Below are 19,435 nucleotides of genomic sequence, written 5' to 3' on the forward strand. Positions count from 1 at the left end.
TCCACAAAAAAAGTTGGACATGTCACTCCTTCAAGTGTCTTGCTCAAGGATCGCAGCAGAATCTCATTTAGGGCCACACAAGCTGCAACCTTTAAAAGCTCCTGCTGGCTTTCTGAATGTGTGAGATACTCCCAATCACTTCACAGGCATCATACCAAGCTCAGGATTCATTTTATACCAGCATTAAAAAAAAAAAAAAAAAAAAACACACACAGCAGAATCCAGCTGAGCTTCAGTGAGAGTTTGCATTTCTGCTCACGTTCAGCTGCTTCGAGACCGAGAGAGTCCAGTGCCAGTAAGCATTCTCTCTTTAAACAGCAAGCAAAAGAGCTTTCCAAATCTGTCTTGGTGTTGAGACACAAAAATAAAAGTAATATTTTGAGGGGATTTCAGAGGTTTTTAATGGTGCAAACTGCAAACAAAATTCATCGGGTCAGCTTCACAGCTGTTGAAGCAAAATGTGAATGTGCACTTTTAGTGTGCTTCAAATTTTAAACATCTATTTTTAAAAAAACTGTACTTGCAGATGATATTAATGATACACAGCCAACTTAAGTGTACTTAAAGAGATTAAACTTTCATGACTGTTTCTTAACATGCTTAGGGGACACTTTTAAAAAGTGTCTAATAATGTCAAATGTAAAAGTTTACAAATTTTATATCATTGTTTTAATAATTGTTTGTTGTCCCTTAAAGACATATTAAACTATTTCATATTGCCTTAATTCAAATGAACAAAAATTTTGTTGTCCCTTAAAGACATACACTTATTTCCATGTGTTGACTAACATTTGATGTTACATTGTATTGTAACTTATTTTAATTTTATTTGATGTTATTTGATGTTGCATCTTATTTTGTTGTGTGTAAATTAAAAAAAATGTAAACAGCATACAAATTTATGCAAAGGTTTCAATAAGTAAATTACAATTAAGTATATCTAGACACAGTTTAGCATAAATGCTTGTCATTACCCCTTGAACACTTTAAAAGGCAAATATAATTACTTCTGTGTTATATATAAAGATGTCCCTGATTGAATCCTACTTACCCGGGTCGGTGGACTAAATGCTTGTCATTGCTATTTGTTGATTTTTGAGACTTATTTAATTTTTACATTATTTATATTTTTGTAATTTAATTGTAATTAAGTTGGTTTTTGTTTTTCTTTAAATTTAATGCTACGGGTAGAGGAAAGGAACACATTAAGGTCATCTACACAAGAGTTTCCATAGCTGAAGAAGATGATAACCATGAAGGCAAAGGGAACGTGCAGTAGCGTTAACAACAATCGTACCATACAGTCACAACTGATCACGTGCACAAGGAGGTGTGTGTTAAGTACACAGACAAATTGAAGATAATAATCTAGCGACACAGGTGAACAGCCGGGAACATTAACTAATCAAAGGACCGGGACACATTACCCGTGTATTTGCCGGAATCACAGTGTCCATGGTGGTGACAGAACCCCCTTCCCGGAAGGCGCGACCTCACGCTGTGACGGGACGAACAAAGGAGGGAGGGGGTTTGGGAGGAGGACAAAGTGGTGGCAAAGGTCAGGAAGAGAGGCAGGCAGATAACCAGGGTGGCAACGATGGAGGGAGGAGCCAGGGAGGAGACAGGAGAGACTTGGAGCATGGAGAGCCAGGCAGGACCCAGACGGCAACCATGAATACGGCCCATGGTGGAGCCGATGGAGAGAGAAGCCTTGGTGGAGGAAGGGCTAACGACTCCAGGGGGCGGCCGACAGCGGTGGAGCAGGTGGGAGAGGAGTCCGAGGCGGAGACTGAGAGCCGATGAACCAGGGTGACGGGGAGGATCCGGAGGGCCAAGGCTGTGCAGATGGCTTAGGCAACCGAGGCGTAGACGGGGATCTAGAAGGCCGCGGTGGAGCCGGAGCGACAGAGGACCAAGGAGCCCAACGGAGACGGTGGGATGGATCGTCGAGGCGCAACCAGAGGAGTGGAGTCCTGAGGCGATGGCGGGTCAACGACTGACCACGGAGAAGCTGGAGGGACGAGGGAGTCTGGCGGAGCTGGTGGACTGACGGGCCACAGTGAAGAGGAGGGAGCTAGGAGCCATGGACGAGCCGCTGGGTTGATGGGCTCAGGCAGAGTCCGGGCCTCGGAGGCTGGTGGCGGAGACAGGTGATCCTCCAGCCACAACGCCGATGGAAACTGACAGACACGCAGCGAACCCACATCACTGATAGTGGGCTGAGGGGGAGCAGGAATGGTGTGTGCTGCCTACATACTGTACGCCAGATGGCCACTCCCAGCACTGGGAGTGTCAGAGATAGGGGAGCGACTTCCATGGTCATGATGAGGCAGACAGACAGTTCAGAGCAGATAGACAGTTCGGCATGACCTCCATGGTCGTGATGGGGCAGAAAGACAGTTCTGGACAGATAGAGAGTTCGAAAATGACCTCCTTGGTCATAACAGGACAGACAGAGATTTCAGATGATGGGAAACTGGTTAGTTCTGAATAAAGATCCCCTGAGTCCTGCCTCAGTTCACCCTCAGCGGTGGTACAGTGGGTGAGCATTCCTCCGTGGTGAATGGAGATGGTGAATGAAATCCCCTTGAGGTCCACATCTGGACAACTGCACCCTGCATGCAGTGTTCTGGCTCGCTATGTAGAATGAGCAGAGCATGTTGTCCGGGTAGCTGGAACTGTTGGTGATCTCCACAAAGACTGCCGTGTGGACCTCAAGAGAAAGCTCCCCATGCTCAAGCAGGTGGAGGAGGAATTCGGGACGGTGGGTTATACAAAAAAAAAAAAAAAAAAAATATATATCAAAAACGGAAAATAAATGGGGGTAGATAACGCTGCTAAACTTTTCTTTTATGTGGTCTGGTATTCTGTGATGCTACATGTAGAGGAAAGGCACACAAAGACTAAGGTCATTTACACAAGAGTTTAATATAATCCAAGAAGATGATAATCCACGAAGGCAAAGGGAACATGCAACAAAATAACAACATCACAACATCAACCATACCAGACAACTGAAGAGGATGAACTTAAGTACACAGACAAATTAAGATAATAACTAGACACAGGTGAACATAATTAACTAATCAAAAGACAACAGAAACTACTGTATGTCAAGTGAAACATGAGAGGAAAAAAAAGTCCATGGTGGTGACACATTCAGTTCACACTTAAAGGGGTCCTATTATGCTCTTCTACAAAGTCTCGATTTAGTGTTGGGGGTGTACAAGAACAGGGTTTCATACTAGGTTGTTCAAAAAACAATGAAAACTGAAAAATTAACACAAAATACCTTCTTGGACCAGCTAGAAACTAGTAAAACCAGCTACCAATATTAGTTCAAATGTCTTTCCAAACTTGTGGTTTTTGTATGGTTTCTGTTAAAAGCAAAATTAGATTTTTTTTTCTCCTTTTGCAGTATTTGCATGGCTTTTTTCCATTTAATGAACAATAATGCTAAAAAATGACAAAAAGAACAGTTAAGTATCATTGAAGACGTCTGCATGATTGCTGTGTGTTTCAAGCCACTATTCACCCCAAAGCATGAAGTGCATATATTTCAATGAAACACATTAAGCAGATTTTCAGTCAACAGCTTCTTTTCCTTATACAACTCTAAAGGAACATGGAAAATGGTGCACAAATTGTATTGACTGCTTTTTATAATTTTTGCTTGACAACTTAATATTGACTTTCAACATTTTCATGAAAGAAAGAAAACTATCTTTTTATTCACTGTTTCCTATAAACGTGATATATCTCATTTGCTTTGCCAAAAAAATTATAAACACTGAAGTGCTTCAGACGCATGCGATGCATGGCTCGCGATCACCTCTTCGCAGCCTGCAGCATTTGTTAGTTGCCAGTGCTGAGATTACGTGGAGTCAAAACATCGCTGTCGCCGAGCTTTACACACAAACACGAAGCCACTCCAACAGATGCAGCGCTCAGCTTCTGCTCTCCACAATACAAACAGCAAAAGAGCGAGTGTGAGAGTCTGTATTGTGACAGGGCTTTGTGAAATAAGTCTGGAAATCTGTCTAGGAGAAGGACAGCAGGGTTTTACATTTATCAAAACTAGTCAAAGTTGAATTATAGGTATTGAAGGAAAAATAATATTTAAATGTCCAATGTCTCTGAAAAAAAAAAAAAAAAAAAAAAAAACTGTCAAAGTCAGTAAAAAAAAAAATTGTTTGTTCCCTTATAAAAAGACACAATAAACTGTACACATAAACAGATCAGTTATGATATTTTCATGATTTTCACGCACAAAAGCACTACTGCATTTTTTCTCACTTTTTTTTTCAAATGTAATGTACTGTAAAATGTAGTTTATTCCTGTGATGCAAAGTTGAATTTTCAGCATCATTACTCCAGTCTTCAGTGTCACATGATCCTTCAGAAATCATTCTCATATTCTGATTTGCTGCTAAATTATTCAGTTTTCAGTTATTATTGGTGCTCAGTTGTTAATAATGGTTCTTATTATTATCAGTGTTTTGTTTTTTCTTCTTCTGCTCAATATTTCTGTGGAAACCATGATTTGAAACAGAAATCTTTTAAAATATTATAAATGTTTTACTACGCCTTGCTCAATTTAATTTTTCAATTTAATATTTCACAATTTTTTTAGCAGTTTTTACTGTATTTGATAAAATAAATGCAGCCTTGGTGAGCATAACAGACTTCTTTCAAAAACATAAAAAAATGTTAATTATTCCAATTATTCCAAGTATAGGTGAGTGCATTTGCATTAAGAACAAAACTGTTTGAAAAATGTAACAAAAGTTGAGCTCTTCAAAGGTAAAATGAAAAAAAGATATACTTTTTATTGATGTTCATTACTTAGGTCTATTGCCATTTTGTATTATCTGCACTTGCATTTATTTTCTATATCATGTAGAAAATTGTATAAATGCGCGCGTGTGTGTGTGTGTGTGAGAGAGAGAGAGAGAGAGAGAGAGAGAGACTAGTGCTTTCAGGTTAGTTAAGTCCTTTCTCTGTCCTCTCATGACTCATACATAATTCAAACAAAATCACCAAACATCATAGGCTCTTGACCGATTTTTCTGTTTGCTTTTGTATAAAAAGAAATCAATAGACATATATAGCTGAATTTACAGAGTGTATTATATAAATATCACAAACACACACACACACAAACACACACATTATATATATATATATATATATATATATATATATAGCTTCCACAAATATCCCTCATGACCATATATATGGTCATGAGGGATATTTGTGGAAGGTATTCCAAGTACTTTGCATCCTTGATATGACTTGCTACTGAGAGAGAGGGTGGTGTATGTAGTGAGGCAAACATTATTTTGATCATTTCCTCTCACGGATAGCAATGGACCTGTTTGCATTGTGTTTCAAGCAGATAATTCCCATCAACAAATAATCTCTCAATATTGAAAGCTAAAATGCTGTGATGGCGAACAATCACAGCCAATTGGAATGTATTTTAAGATTTTGGTGCAATGTGATTTCACTATGCCAGAGATACTGCAAATTTCTATTTTATATGCATCTAAATGAATGAAATTGCCATGTTCCTGTACTTCAACTAGAGCTTAACTCGCAACACCAGGGTCAAGGGTTCAATTCCCAGTGAAGCATGTACTGACAAAACATCTGGATAAAAGCCGCTCTGGATAAAAACAGATGCCAAATGCATAAATGCACATAACATCTTTTATTTTAAGATCCAAACTGGGTTTCTCTTGCAAAATAAGGCAATTTGTTTTTTTTGTTTTTGTTTTTTTGAAAAGAACCCATTGCAATTTAACTGAAACGGCAAATAGCATCACCGACCTGCTTTAAATGCTGCGAGGCTAAGCAGCACTTGCTTAATGTACAATTACTAAGAGCATTTGTATGATTGGACAGTAATCCCCGGCCGTCTCAACAAATGGCCTGTGGAGGTTTTATTTTTAGGCGTATTTGAGAATCATATCAGAGGTTTTAGTCAATGCGGACATAAAATGAAAAAGGGAGAAACGCCACCTTTTGTTTGCCGTTCATTCAGTCACTGTTGTTTTAATCTAATGAAGAACTAGAAAATAACACACTGCGAAAAAATGACTTATTTTGTACAGTACAAATATCTCAACATTCTTAAATCAAGATTTACTTGAAGTAAAATAATTAAGGTATTAAGTCTTGTTTTCTGAAAAGCAAAAAAAGCTTAAAACAAGACAAAAGATCTGTCAGTGGACTAAGACAAATTATCATGTTTTTCTTTTGAATTAGGTTTATTTTCCTTGCACCATTAAATATATTTTTTCTTGTTTTAACCATAAACTCACTTAATTTTTAAAAGTCACTTTGCTTCTCAAGTAATTACATACTGCTTTGAGAATGTTCAAAAATGTTGCAATGCAGAGTTAATCCTAATATTGAGGAAAAAACTCTCAATCCCAATACATACATTTCCCAATCATTAAAAACAGGGCTTGATGCTATAACATTTATCCAATTGATTCAATACGTGATGGAGTCAACGTATAATCAAAAAACCCATATTGACCGACCAATAATCATAAAAAGCTCTAATTTTAGGCTTTTACTGGAAAGTCATCCATTAAAAAGCAAACCCAGAGGTCATTTGGACCAACTGAGACCATAATAGTCATCAGAAAGCCCATATTGATCAAACAATAATCATAAATCAATGATTTTAACCTTCTACTGGAAAGCCATTCAAATAAAAGAAAACCCAAAGGTCATTTGGACCATATGAGATGGTAATAATTTAATCGAAAACCCATATTGATCAACCACTAATCATAAAAAAATCATGGATTTTTAGCTTCCTGCTGGAAACTTATCCAAAAAATAAAACTCAAAGATCATTTGGACCAAATAACACAACTTGACCATCATAACTGAATCGAAAAACCCATATTGATCAACCAATAATCATAAAAAAGACAAGACACCCCACCCCCAAAAAAGGAAACCAAAAGGTCATTTGGACTGGGTGAGGCCATAAGGAGAAGTTTGGACCATACTGACACGGTATAGAATAGGGTTTATGGGAGGTTTTTGGGGAGGATTTTACATTGTATTGGTGGTGTTTGCAGTGAACATTCATTGTTGTCCGTATAGGAGGTCGACAGGAACACTAACCTGCTCCGAGAGGTTTTTGGAGCGCAGGAAGAAGCCGAGCAGACATCCGATAACGACGGCCAACACTGAGAGGATGAGCAGGCCATTCTGCTTACAGACCCCTTTCACTCGCACCCACACTGCATCCAGCGCCACGGCCATCGTGTGTCCCACGTCCACAAAACACCAGCCACACTAGCAGATCTCCATATATCCACCACCCAGATCCAGATGGGAGAAAGTCCCACGCAGATGGACGAGAAAGAATGGACTGACAGATAACAATGTGCAGAAAATTAGTGTGATTTTGCTCAGGATCTGGAGAAAACACTCATACTCTCATTCTTTCCTTCACCATGCAGCGATAGACTAAGAAGATCACCACACTTTTCAAGCATCCACTGTTTTCAGCCCATTCAGGACAGATCAGCTCCGCCCACCTTCCAGTGTTGAGCACAGTGCACAGCATCAATCCTATTAGTGAAAGCACACTGTGTAAAGGGGTCTGTGGCCTGGATTACACGCACAGAGCATCAAATGAAGATGAAACTGGTTGGATCTGTTCATAAATGACGTTGATTGTCATATTTATGGCCGTGTGGATGTTTACATATGTATATCAGGTGCATTTTGGGGTTAAAGTGCAACAATTTTTTTGCCTTTATTTGTAGAGATTCAGAAATGATTTAAAATGAATGACATTGTTTGAGCATCATGACCATTTTAAGAGCTAAACTAGGGGAAGAGAATTTAAGTTCCAATTCTTCAGAAATCTGCAAAATAAATGTAGATATGTTAAGGGATGTAAGAGTGAGAATATAGCCTTGGACACGATGCACATATGAACCAAAAATCATGGACATAAAAAAATTGTAAACCACTGTTTTAAAAATTTGGGGTCATTAAGATTAAAAAAAAATAATAATAATAATACTTTTATTCAGCAAGGGTGCATTAAATTAATCAAAAGTGACAGTAAAGACATTTATAATGTTACAAAAGATTTATTTTTCAAATAAATGCTGATCGTTTGAACTGTATATTTATCAAAGAATCCTGGCAGAAAATTAATCATGATGTTTCTTGAGCACCAAATTAGCATATTAAAATGATTTCTGAAGGATCATGTGACACTGAAGACTGGAGTAATGATGCTGAAAATTCAGCTTTGATCACAGGAATAAATTACATTTTAACATGTATTCAAAATGGTTAAGTTACAGTGCCCCTATTATGCCATTTTTAAGGTTCCTAATATTTTCCTAATAGTTTTGGGAGTCTCCTACAATAGGTTTACATGCATGCAAGGTCAAAAAATGCTTTTGTTTTCCCAAAATATGCATTTAATTTAATCACCTCATTTTCCAGCGATTCTCAAAAGTATGGAAGCCCGTGACTTTCAATTGCGAGTTAAATTGACTTTAAATTGACTTTATAACTCGCACTATAATTCTGACTTTATAACTCGCAATTGTGAGTTTATATCATGCAATTCTGAGAAAAAAAATCAGAATTACAAGTTTATATCTCACAATTCTGACTTTATAACTCGCAATTGAGAGTTTATTTCTTACAATTCTGTGAAAAAAAGAATTGGGAGATAAAAAGTTGCAATTACCTTTATTTTTATTCAGCGGCGGAAACGGGCTTCTATACAAACGATTCGTTCGAAGCAGTTCTAATGGTGCGTTCAAGTCATCTCGTATCGATCGTATTTACGAGTTGAATGCACATGAACGCCACTACAATATGGAAGCAGATTGGTCTCAAATATAATTCACGCAAAAAACACGATTCACACATGCGTAGACAATTTCACATGCATGAAACCTAATTCACGTACACACAAAAAAAAAATTCACGTGCGTGAAAAAAAAAAATATATTCACAAAAAGCAATTCACATGCGCAAAATAAAATTATATATTCATAAAATACATTTCACAAATGCAAAACACAATTCGTAGATATACAACTGTGCACAAAAACCTTTGAATGTTTAAAATGTACGAGTGTCTGAATGTACAAATCGTCATTTACTACGAAACTCGGATTTGTGTGTGTGTGTTTTTGAGACTTTCCTGGCAGAGCTCTCTTCCCACATGGGTCTGTCCTACTCTTTAGCCAATCAGATGCGAGCTTACCATTCAACCAATCATATCATAAGCCACTGAGACTGCATTCAGAAGCTCCCAGGTCGGGGAGGACGTCAAGAGAGAAATAGAAGCCCTGGCGTCAATTTTAAAATACTTACAAAATAATTAATCAGAATACTTACTCCTGCTCACTCACACCAAAGAACTCCCGCTCAAGCTCGCCGTCTCTGCAAGATTAACGATGGCAGTTTTGCACGCACAGCTACTAGAAGAATTTACATCTGTCAGACAGGTTGCTGACGTCATCCAAGCTTAGTTTGTGAGTTTGTGCTAAAAATCGCTAAAAATGGACTCAATTCCTGCTGTGTCCAGACTGTCTATGGGATTCTGTAAAGGCTTAATTTCCCTCTATGGGATTACTGATGGAAAGGCTTAATTTACGTTCTAATTAATCCATATTGCGCAAAAGGTTGCGGGTCTGAATGCAGTCTCAGTGGCTTATGATATGATTGGTTGAATTAAGCTCGCAATCAGTATGACAGAGCTTGGGAAGAGAGCTCTGCCAGGAAAGTTCAAAAACACACACACACAAATAGGGGATAAGTAAATGACGATTTGTACATTCAGACACTCGTACATTTTAAACATTCAAAGGTTTTTTGTGCACAGTTGTATATCTACGAATGTGTGTTTTGCATTTGTGAAATGTATTTTATGAATATATAATTTTATTTTGCGCATGTGAATGCTTTTTGTGAATATAGTTTTTTTTTTCATTTTTTTTTTTTGTACGTGAATTAGGTTCATGCATGTAATTCATATCATAAGCCACTGTGTCTACGCATGTGTGAATCGTGTTTTTTGCGTGAATTATATTTGAGACTAATCTGCTTCCATACTACAATATTGTAAATACCAGTGGGGAGCTCGGGATTTTCTTTAATCCCCGATCTGTAAAAGTTGGGGGCGTGTCAGTGATTAACATGGCGGAATCAATGGATGCAACGTCTGTAGTTGATGGTAAATTTTAATTGACTTTCAATGTTTACTAGTCTATAAACTGTCATTTATCATGATCATCATTAATCTTGTTATAAGCAGTAAGTTAATGAATTACAACTAAAAATCCTAACATTTGTGCACCTTTAGATGAGAAATGGTTTGATACGCAACATTGCACATGGCTTTAACATTTTTTTTATCTCTCCGTTTAGCATTTTTCTATAAGCAGAGTTATTAAACCTTGCTGTAATTTCTTGCTATTCATTAAAAGAAGGTACAGCGCCATCTTGCTCCGACGAAACTGACTTGAACGCACCTCATGTCTTCAGCACGACTTCCCTCCTCGTACGTACGAAATTCCCAGGAGGACTTGAACGCACCATATGATTCAGTTTCTCTAAACCCCTCCTTTCCGTGAGCCTGCTCTGCTCTGATTGGTCAGATGGCCCAGTCTGTTGTGACTGGTCTATCGCGTACAGCAGTGGTTCCCAACCACATTGCTGGAGGACCCCCAACAATGCACATTTTGCATGTCTCCTTTGTCTGACACACCCATTTCAAGTCTGTGAGTCTCTACTAATGAGCAGGTGACCTGAATCAGGTGTATTTGATTAAGGAGACATGCAAAATGTGCAGAGATGGGGGTCCTCCAGGAATGTGGTTGAGAACCACTGGCGTACAGCACATGTCGGAAACGATTCACCCATTGCCATAGTTCCATAAAAATCTATTATTTATCATACTTGCAGGTTGTGATTCAGAATAGAAAGCTGGTCCAAATAAACTGGGTACTGAGCCATCTTTCAAGAGCAAGCGTTTTGTGAATCCTGCGTTGAATTCCCTGAGAATAGAGAAGCAGCCAGCAGTAAAATGGGGTTGTACTGCTTTGAATTTTAACCACTGATTCTTTGCACCCTCATCTTTCAGAAGTAAAAAATAAATCAAATTTCACAGCGTCTCTTAAAAACATTTAAAAATTGTACCAACCATAAACTTTAAACAGTAGTGTAAATCAATAAAAAAGAAACAAAATGCCAAACTAAAATAATATATGTATGAAAAGTAATGTGGACAATCTGCACAGTCAGTGATTTAAAATAAATAAATAAATATTATGATATCAGAGAATCACAAGAGCGTTAGATGACATAATCCCAACACACCACACACATCTCCAGTCCTCATTCACAATTAATCTGAAGCACTAAAGGCTAAGCATGGCTCTCCAGCTGTCTTACTCATCAATGACTCTCAGAAGATAAAGCGCTGGGTCATTTGCTACACAGCGCGAACAAATAAAGAGCTTTTAATGGAGCACGAGCTGGAGGAAATCTGTGTGTCTGTCAGATGCGTCGTTAAAACCCTTCATTGAACCGCTGTGAGGGAAGACTTGTACATGACCTAGCCTCTTATTACTCATGATGATAGTACCAAAGTGACGACTAAAGGTCCATTAGCAGCCAAAACAAACAGCATTGCTCTCCCAACTGCATCTTCAAAAATGGTAAAGATTCAACACCAGATAGTGTACATTTCAAGTGTCAGACATAATTTGACATACTTTTGTCAACAAGACATCTTTATTTTGTGTAATTGTTTTTGACAGAATACAAAGAAGATACAACTCTGTGCTGTCTTCTGCAGGTCAGATGAATTGGTGCTAAGAGACAGGTGTTTAACTTTGGAAGCCCATTTCCACCACTGAATAAAAAATCAAAAAAAGGTAATTGCAACTTCTTATCACATAATTCTGACTTGTTCTGTTGTGTAACAGACCTGTGACTCTACAGTGATTTCTGGGTTACTACACGAATATATCTTTTGATAATGGCCAATTGTTCACTTCACTATTTTAGGTTACTTTATATTTTCATTATTAAATTGCAATAATTATTTTTATTTTTTATTTTTTATAAACTGAACATCATTAAAGCTTCAGTTCATTAAAGTTCACTTAAAGTGCAAACAGCCTTTGCCAACAAGATGGGCTATTTATTATACTTATTATATTATACTTAGTGCAAATTTACACTCCGAATCCTAAATTTCAAATGATTATAGAATAAATTGCAAATGTTCTGCCATACCTGCATGTTTTTGTGCACTTTAAAGCTTTTATTTAGTTTTGATGAACTTTTGCCTGAAATCTACATATATGGAAGAGGCTGATGTACTGGTTTGATGAAAGGCACAGAGGGAGAGATTTTCAGTACATGGAGAAAACTCTGATATGAGACTTGTGCGTCATATGTCGTGTTTTAGTCAGGACAGCCGTCAGCGGATGTTTACCAGTAGAGTAATCTGACTCAGTCTGGCTGTCCCACAAGCACACACACTGAGATGTACTGTCCCATTTTGACACACAATGGACGTGACCTCTTTAGCAGCTTTGTGCCTGTGTTTTAGGGCTATTTTGCAAGTATAGACAAAAAGTGAAACAATACCACAGTGTGTGCAAGGTTGTGTGTGCATATGTGATTATTTGTGCAATTGTGTGTTTGGTTTGTCTCGTCATCCCTCACGTCACATGTTTGCCCAGACTCCATGCTCAGTAATCCCACTCTTTTGCCAATATTTCTGCTCAATCTGGTTTCATCAGGTCAGGATTAGCAGAGATTAGTCAAATGCCCAGCCGCTGGTGTGCACATTCACTCATTCATTAATGATGTTAATGTTTCTGTCATCAGAATGGCAGCACATCACATTTCTGTTGCTGTATTTTTCAACCCCAGTCCTTTTGTATTCAACTTTGGTGTGCAACTTGTCATGCACCATTTGTGCTCCAGATGCAAACAGGACTTTGACCTGGTAAATCCCATTGACTAACATTGAAATATGGACTCAAACCATATCTAGAGACCAGAATAGACTTGGTTGGGTAAGACACTGCCTGGAACACCAGGCTGATAAATTGTATGCTTTTGGAAAATAATAGTCATGACAGCTGATCTATTATCTGTCATTTTAGCAGAGAACTTTGAATGATGGACAGTGACTCAAAATAAACTTACTATGGGAGGAGGTTGCAACACAGGGATTGGACACTATTGTTCATCGTCAAAGCTAATACTCCAGCTAGAAAAGAGGCTTAGCCTGAACAGACTGGTGAGTAGGAAACCAATTCTCAAAATTACCCCAGTTTTCTGGTCCATTTGAACACTATAATCATTCCCACATGCCTCGGGACAACAAAAGAGTGACAGGAAACTACAAGGGAGAGAAAATGGGTTCAGGAACTAATCTAACAATGAGTTTGAATTTAATTTAGCAGATTTTGACATTCCAGTGATGTAGAATTCATGTGGAATGGAATGACACTATGTAGTGCTTAAGAATAGTAATAACTTAGCCACAAAAAAGGTATTGGACTAACCAAAATCCTCTGTTGTGTGACTGTGTTGAATTTTATTGAAGTCTGTAAATTCCTCTTCCTCTCATCCTATGTCCATAACCAATTCAATCCATTCAACACTTTGCCCAACCTCTGTTAGCACTACAGCTCAGTGTATCAGGAATTTATGCATTAACCACTTAGCTTCCTGGATTTCCCAAGGGAGACTCTTTTTATGTCATCTGAAATAAAAGAACAGGCTGTTCGGAAATCGGGAGAAAAATGGCATTGTCATCAATAACAAGGTAGTTTCATCATACACAGTGAATGATCCATGTCACCACTTAAATATCGGAGATTCTCATTCTAAAAGAAATTTAAGACTACTTGCATGGTACTGCAAGAAATGTTCTATGCAAATCCAAGTTACACTGTTAATCCAGTTTTAGCAGATGTTCATATGAAATGACCTGCGATTAACTTGAACAGATGGTGGCATCTACAACAATGGCTCTACAGCACACCTTAACATATCATGGAGTCCACAACCTGATGCTTACCTTGATTTTTCCAAATGGGATGTGTGGTTTCACATCCTTGTCGGTCTTGGAACAACATTCCCATCAACTGATCAGATTTTAGGATTAGGTTTAAGGCCTTGACCCACCAAACTGACGGTTGGCCGTTGACCAGTGTTAGCCATCGGCGAGCGTCTGTCAGGCTAGTTTTTGTGGCATATTCCACACGTTGGCAGCAGTTTGCCCAATTTGACTTGTTAAACCGGTGTCATGGGAACTGTGATTGGATGTTCAGTCAGTGAATGAGAATTAAAGCAAAAGTGATGAAAACGAGCAAGAAAATAAAGACGGCACAGACAGAAGGTTGTTCTAATGTTCTCTTAGAATGGGACAAATAGAAGTTAGTTCGAGCATTCTCCAAGAACTGTTTATATCCAGAGTGAGTCCCCTGCCCACCCTTCAAGAATTGTATACAACCAGTGTTAAGAAAAGGGCTCCGAAAATCACTGGATCCCTTACATCCAAGAGAGCTATGATTTTTGGTTTCACAAGTTTCTTTCCCCAGGCAATCTACCTCACGAACATTCAAATGTTCTCACCTACTGTTTAATAAAAAGATGTGCAATACCACTTTTCTTTTTTTTTTTTGACTTAATAATACCCTGCATCTTATTCCATTCCTGGTAAAATCCGGTTGTTAGCAGTATAGTGTTTATGACAAGTGAAATGTGAGAGAAAATTGATTTGCCCTGGTTGTTGTTTTACAACATTAAGCCACATTAAGGGTTTTTCACGCATTTTTCCACTCCACTGCAACACCTTTGCACTCACACCTTGCATCTTTCAGTGTTTTAAAGACTCGGCGCTCAAGTCAAAATAAGTTTAAAAGGGTCATATGATGCAATTTCAAGTTTTCCTTTCTCTGTGGAGTGTTGTAAGTTGTTTGTGCATAGATAAGATCCCTAAAGTCTCAAACCCAAAGAGATATTCTTTATAAAGTTAAGACTCGTCCACGCCCTCCTAAAACAACTTGTTTAAACACACCCCCACATGTTTACATCACGGTGTGGGGATATTTGCATTTGCAAAACACCGCCCAAATGTTCACGCAAATAAAGAAGGCATAAGTTTGAATCTCATTGTAGTGTTGTAGAGATGCTGTGTGTTTCTTTGTGAAAGCAAAACTACTTTGTTTGGCCTTCCAAAAGAGGACACGACTAGAAATCAGTTGTTGGTGATTGGTCCAGAGCCGTAGAGAGACTGGCTCTGGATTGGTCTACCGCGTATACATTGCGTGTCAGAAACGAAACGCTCATTGCCATGACGGAATGACAGCCCTGGAGACTTGTCAATACATAGAAATGATGGTTTGGATTGTACCTTAAAAATTTGAGCCGGAGTCTGATGATGAAAAGGTTGAACTGGCTGATCGACGGGTGTTTGCCATGACGGGACAAGAGTCTGATTCAGTGGTAAGATCTGTGGTAATTATAAGATGTGCTAAAACAAATTTACTCTCACAGATTAGGATACAGTGTCTTCTTGACATGATGTTAACCACATGGAAATTTTACTGTGTTTGTGGGTGGGCAAGTTGGCGACGTAGAATGTGGGCAGACATTATAGAATAAGATTCAAATTCCCGACGACTCCTTTTTTTTTTTTTGATCGACAATAACTTTATTTATCTTGCACTGTTGGCTTCATAACTTAGTAGATAGAGAGTTTATGTTCACATACAGCTACTGTACATGACACACTGCATGAAAGTTAATATTCAAAAAGGCAATTTAAATTGTATTTAAAACACTGTTCCAGAACAGTTCAACCCAAATATTCAGATGTGTGCAGCCCATTTTATGGAGGACCATTTCCTGGGAGAGTAGCCTACAATGCCGGCTTTGCACAAAGGCTGTTTGTATAAAGTGGGGCAATTACAACTTTGCAAAGATAGTCTGGCGCATCTGACTCACAGCCTGCAAGTATGTTTTCATATTTAAAGAATTTGCCACTGACTATTCAAATGTTTTGAGCAGTGTAGAGTAGTGTGTCCTTTCTTAAATCTAATATTGGTTAGGTTAAAACCAAACCAAGCCATTCACAGAATGAGTAGGCTTTTCTTTTTTTTTCTTCTTTTTTTTTTGATTAAGTGTGATTAAGCAGTGTGTTAAACTATGCATAAATAGGTTTTGTTCATAATTGTTTAAGCAATTTACTAAATTATTTTTAAATTTATAAATGTTAGTTTAGACGCTTGAAAAGTCATTATTTAATGGCATTCAATGCAGAGCATCATTTTGCTCATTGCGCCCTCCTGTGGCCTCAGGAGACAAAAGTTTCCTTATTTAATCTGCATATAAAAATTATAAGACAGGAGATATGTTTACATTTTATTTTGTGTTGACTGTTAAAACAAAAGTTGACTGTTTGCTCCTAAAATGTTCTTTTATAGGAGTCATTTTTTTTGTTTTTTATTATGTGATTGATGGGAGGAAAAAAGCTGAAATGGGCTTTCCCCGTTCTCCTGCTGAGTCTATCCAGCACAGTCCTTCGGATCAGCTGAAAAGGCATTCAGAAAGACACTTTCTGTTTTGATAAGGTGTGTTAAAAGCTTTTAGTGACATGAATCAGTAAAAGCAGAGGTTGAACACAAGGTCACATCGTCATCATCTCTGGAGAGTTTCAATCACTCCGCTCACTGGCTCTTTCCTGTTGTTCTAACATGATGTTAATATTCTGTCCTTTTTGCTGACCTTTCTCTACCAAACATTTCCTTATTTTGCCTTGCTTTTTGCTTAGGTTTATCCATTGTCATCCTCACCGTGCCCTTGCTGACCCTCATTATGTTGTTCTTTTTTACTCCACATTCTTCTAATCATATATGACCAAATCTAAATCTAAAGTTCTACTAAAGTTCTAGATGGAGTAGAACTTTAACATTAGAGCTCAGACAGGTCCATGAGTAAAAATATTTTCTCTGCCAGCATGCATTATTGACACACATAAATATGTTACATGTCTGAGAGACCTTTACTTGCCTAGGTGATAAAAGGGTATTATTATTATTGAGTTGAACCTGGGCTCAGTTTCCTCTGGATGGAAGTGTGGAAGTAGACCTGAGGCTCTGGACTCTGCCATGTTACTGTGGCAACGCTGTATCAGCTTCAGGTATCTGGATGCATATAGCTGGGTCTTTAGCAGTGCTTGAAGTGGGCAATATTTTAGCCTTTAGAGTACCTGCACTGACATGTTACCGGTACTCAGAGTATAACCGTCAGGGTCTGGGTGATTATATGATCCTACATATGGTTAGAAAGGACTCATCTCGACCAATCACGTGAATGAATGGAAGCGGAGTGTGTGGGTCGCGAGAGCATGTCAGGTGAGGCGCGCAGAGTAGTAGAATAATAATTTATTATTGATTTATAACAAAAATAATATCTTAAAATGAAAAGAAGCAGGCTTTTGAGATCACATAATTTTTAACCGGTAAACTCCTGGAAAGTCCAAATTCAAACAGTAATTTCAAAACAGCGCTAATGCAGAGAAAACACGGCTGATTTCATCAGCGATTGCGGAAAGAATAGTGACTTACGTCCAGATGTCAGTAAAATTATTCTTTTTAGCGTGTATTTGGCTTAAAAGCAAGAGTGTTTTATAATGAGAGTGGTCAGAGATTTAGTGATTCTGAATGGATCCGTAAAGGCAGGTGGTTTAGTCGTCTTTGGCGTCTCCCCGTGGTCTAGTTTGGTATTGCACCTTGACTTGTGCTAATTTGTATTGAAAACATTCATGTGGCACTATACATACACTGTGAATTATTAAAAAGTACTTATTTATTTATTATAAATAAACAATTAAATAAATAAACGGGGGTGGGTACTTATTTTTTTCCACTCCAAGCACTGGTCTTTAGTGAAAAACACTGCAGCATCAGTATTCAAACTGGTATCTACAAACACAAGAAAATATGAGGAGGAAAAATCACATTTTAGCACAAATTTGATTCAGAAACCACCTACAGTCCAACTTGCACTGCATAACATGAGGCTGTGAGTATTTGAAGAAGATTAAAGATTTTTAGGTAAAAACAACAATAAATTGTGTACATATTTTGAGCAAGTACATAAAACTTTTTGTTCAAAACTTCAATTATTGAAAAATGGACTGAAACTGCTGACAGGAAGAAAATGACACGCTTTTCTCTATTGAAAACTTATTGCACTGTTGTGCATGAGAGTTAGACCACCATCAAACTTCAATAATTTAATTATTTAAGAATGGATTCACTGTTGTGCGAACGGCACCTCATGAAACTGCTTTAGGGACGACTTTTTGCAGGCAGCATTTTTGGCTTAACTGATTTACAGAATTGAACGCACAGAGCTTTGATGTGGGATATCAAAGGCAGTGAAGGATACATCTATGCTGGCTTCAAAAATTGACCACATGAAGGCATCTCAGGAGACAGGAACTGAAGCTAACATTGAGTTCAGACGTGCGTTGATGCCTTCCTACCTTGGATTGTTGTCTCCGAAGGCAGCATTTTAGAGTTTTCAGATGCAGTGTGGAATTGAGACCCACTGCTCAACACGGTAAAAACAGGGGTAACATTTCCATCACACGCTTGAGGTATTCGGCCAATCACAATACGCTGGATAGCTGGCCAATCAGAGCACACCTCTTTTTTCAGGCTGATGAGCTTTGTAAAAAATGACACCTTAAAGAAAGGCAGGGCATAGTGGAGAAACAATAATATACAGTATGTGGAAAATAATGTGTTTTTTGAACCTTAAACCACATAAACACATTTCATTACACCAAATACACAAAATAATGTTCTTTTTAGCAGCTTCATATGACCCCTTTAATGCACATTTAGGGTTAAATTAAATTCCCAGAATTCCAAGCGTTTTTTCATATTTGATATATATATATATTTTGTTGTTGAAATAACTGTTTTTAATTAGTTTTTTTTTTTTTTTTTCACCAGTTATGTTCAATAGGGTTGATTTTTAATGTTTATTGCATTATTTCAGTATCATGTGTTACCATGATGGTGTTTAGTGTCTGTGTGAATGACGTTGTGCACTTTAAGATAAAACTCTGCACAATACTTGCAGTCTGCTGGAAAATACTCAGATTACAACTATACTATCTATCTAGCTCTAACTTATCTGTCTATGTACTGTATCTTTTAGTCATTACAACTAAACCTCAAATATAAAATAAACCCTATATGTATACAGAGGATAAAAAAGGGAGAAAGTGAGAGTGGATACAAGAGAGCGACAAAGTGACTGAATCTGTGTGTGTGTGTGTGTGTGTGTGTGTGTGTGTGTGTGTGTGTGTGTGTGTGTG

General features: G+C 37.9%; 1 pseudogene; it reads right to left on the minus strand.

The window, feature by feature from the left end:
* The window catches only part of LOC109058932, a 63,954-nt pseudogene extending 56,411 nt beyond the window's left edge, over positions 1 to 7,543 (minus strand).
* Between the last annotated feature and the right edge of the window lie 11,892 nt (positions 7,544 to 19,435).

Source organism: Cyprinus carpio, chromosome A23 (genome assembly GCF_018340385.1).
Source record: "Cyprinus carpio isolate SPL01 chromosome A23, ASM1834038v1, whole genome shotgun sequence".
In the NCBI taxonomy this organism is placed as follows: domain Eukaryota; kingdom Metazoa; phylum Chordata; class Actinopteri; order Cypriniformes; family Cyprinidae; genus Cyprinus; species Cyprinus carpio.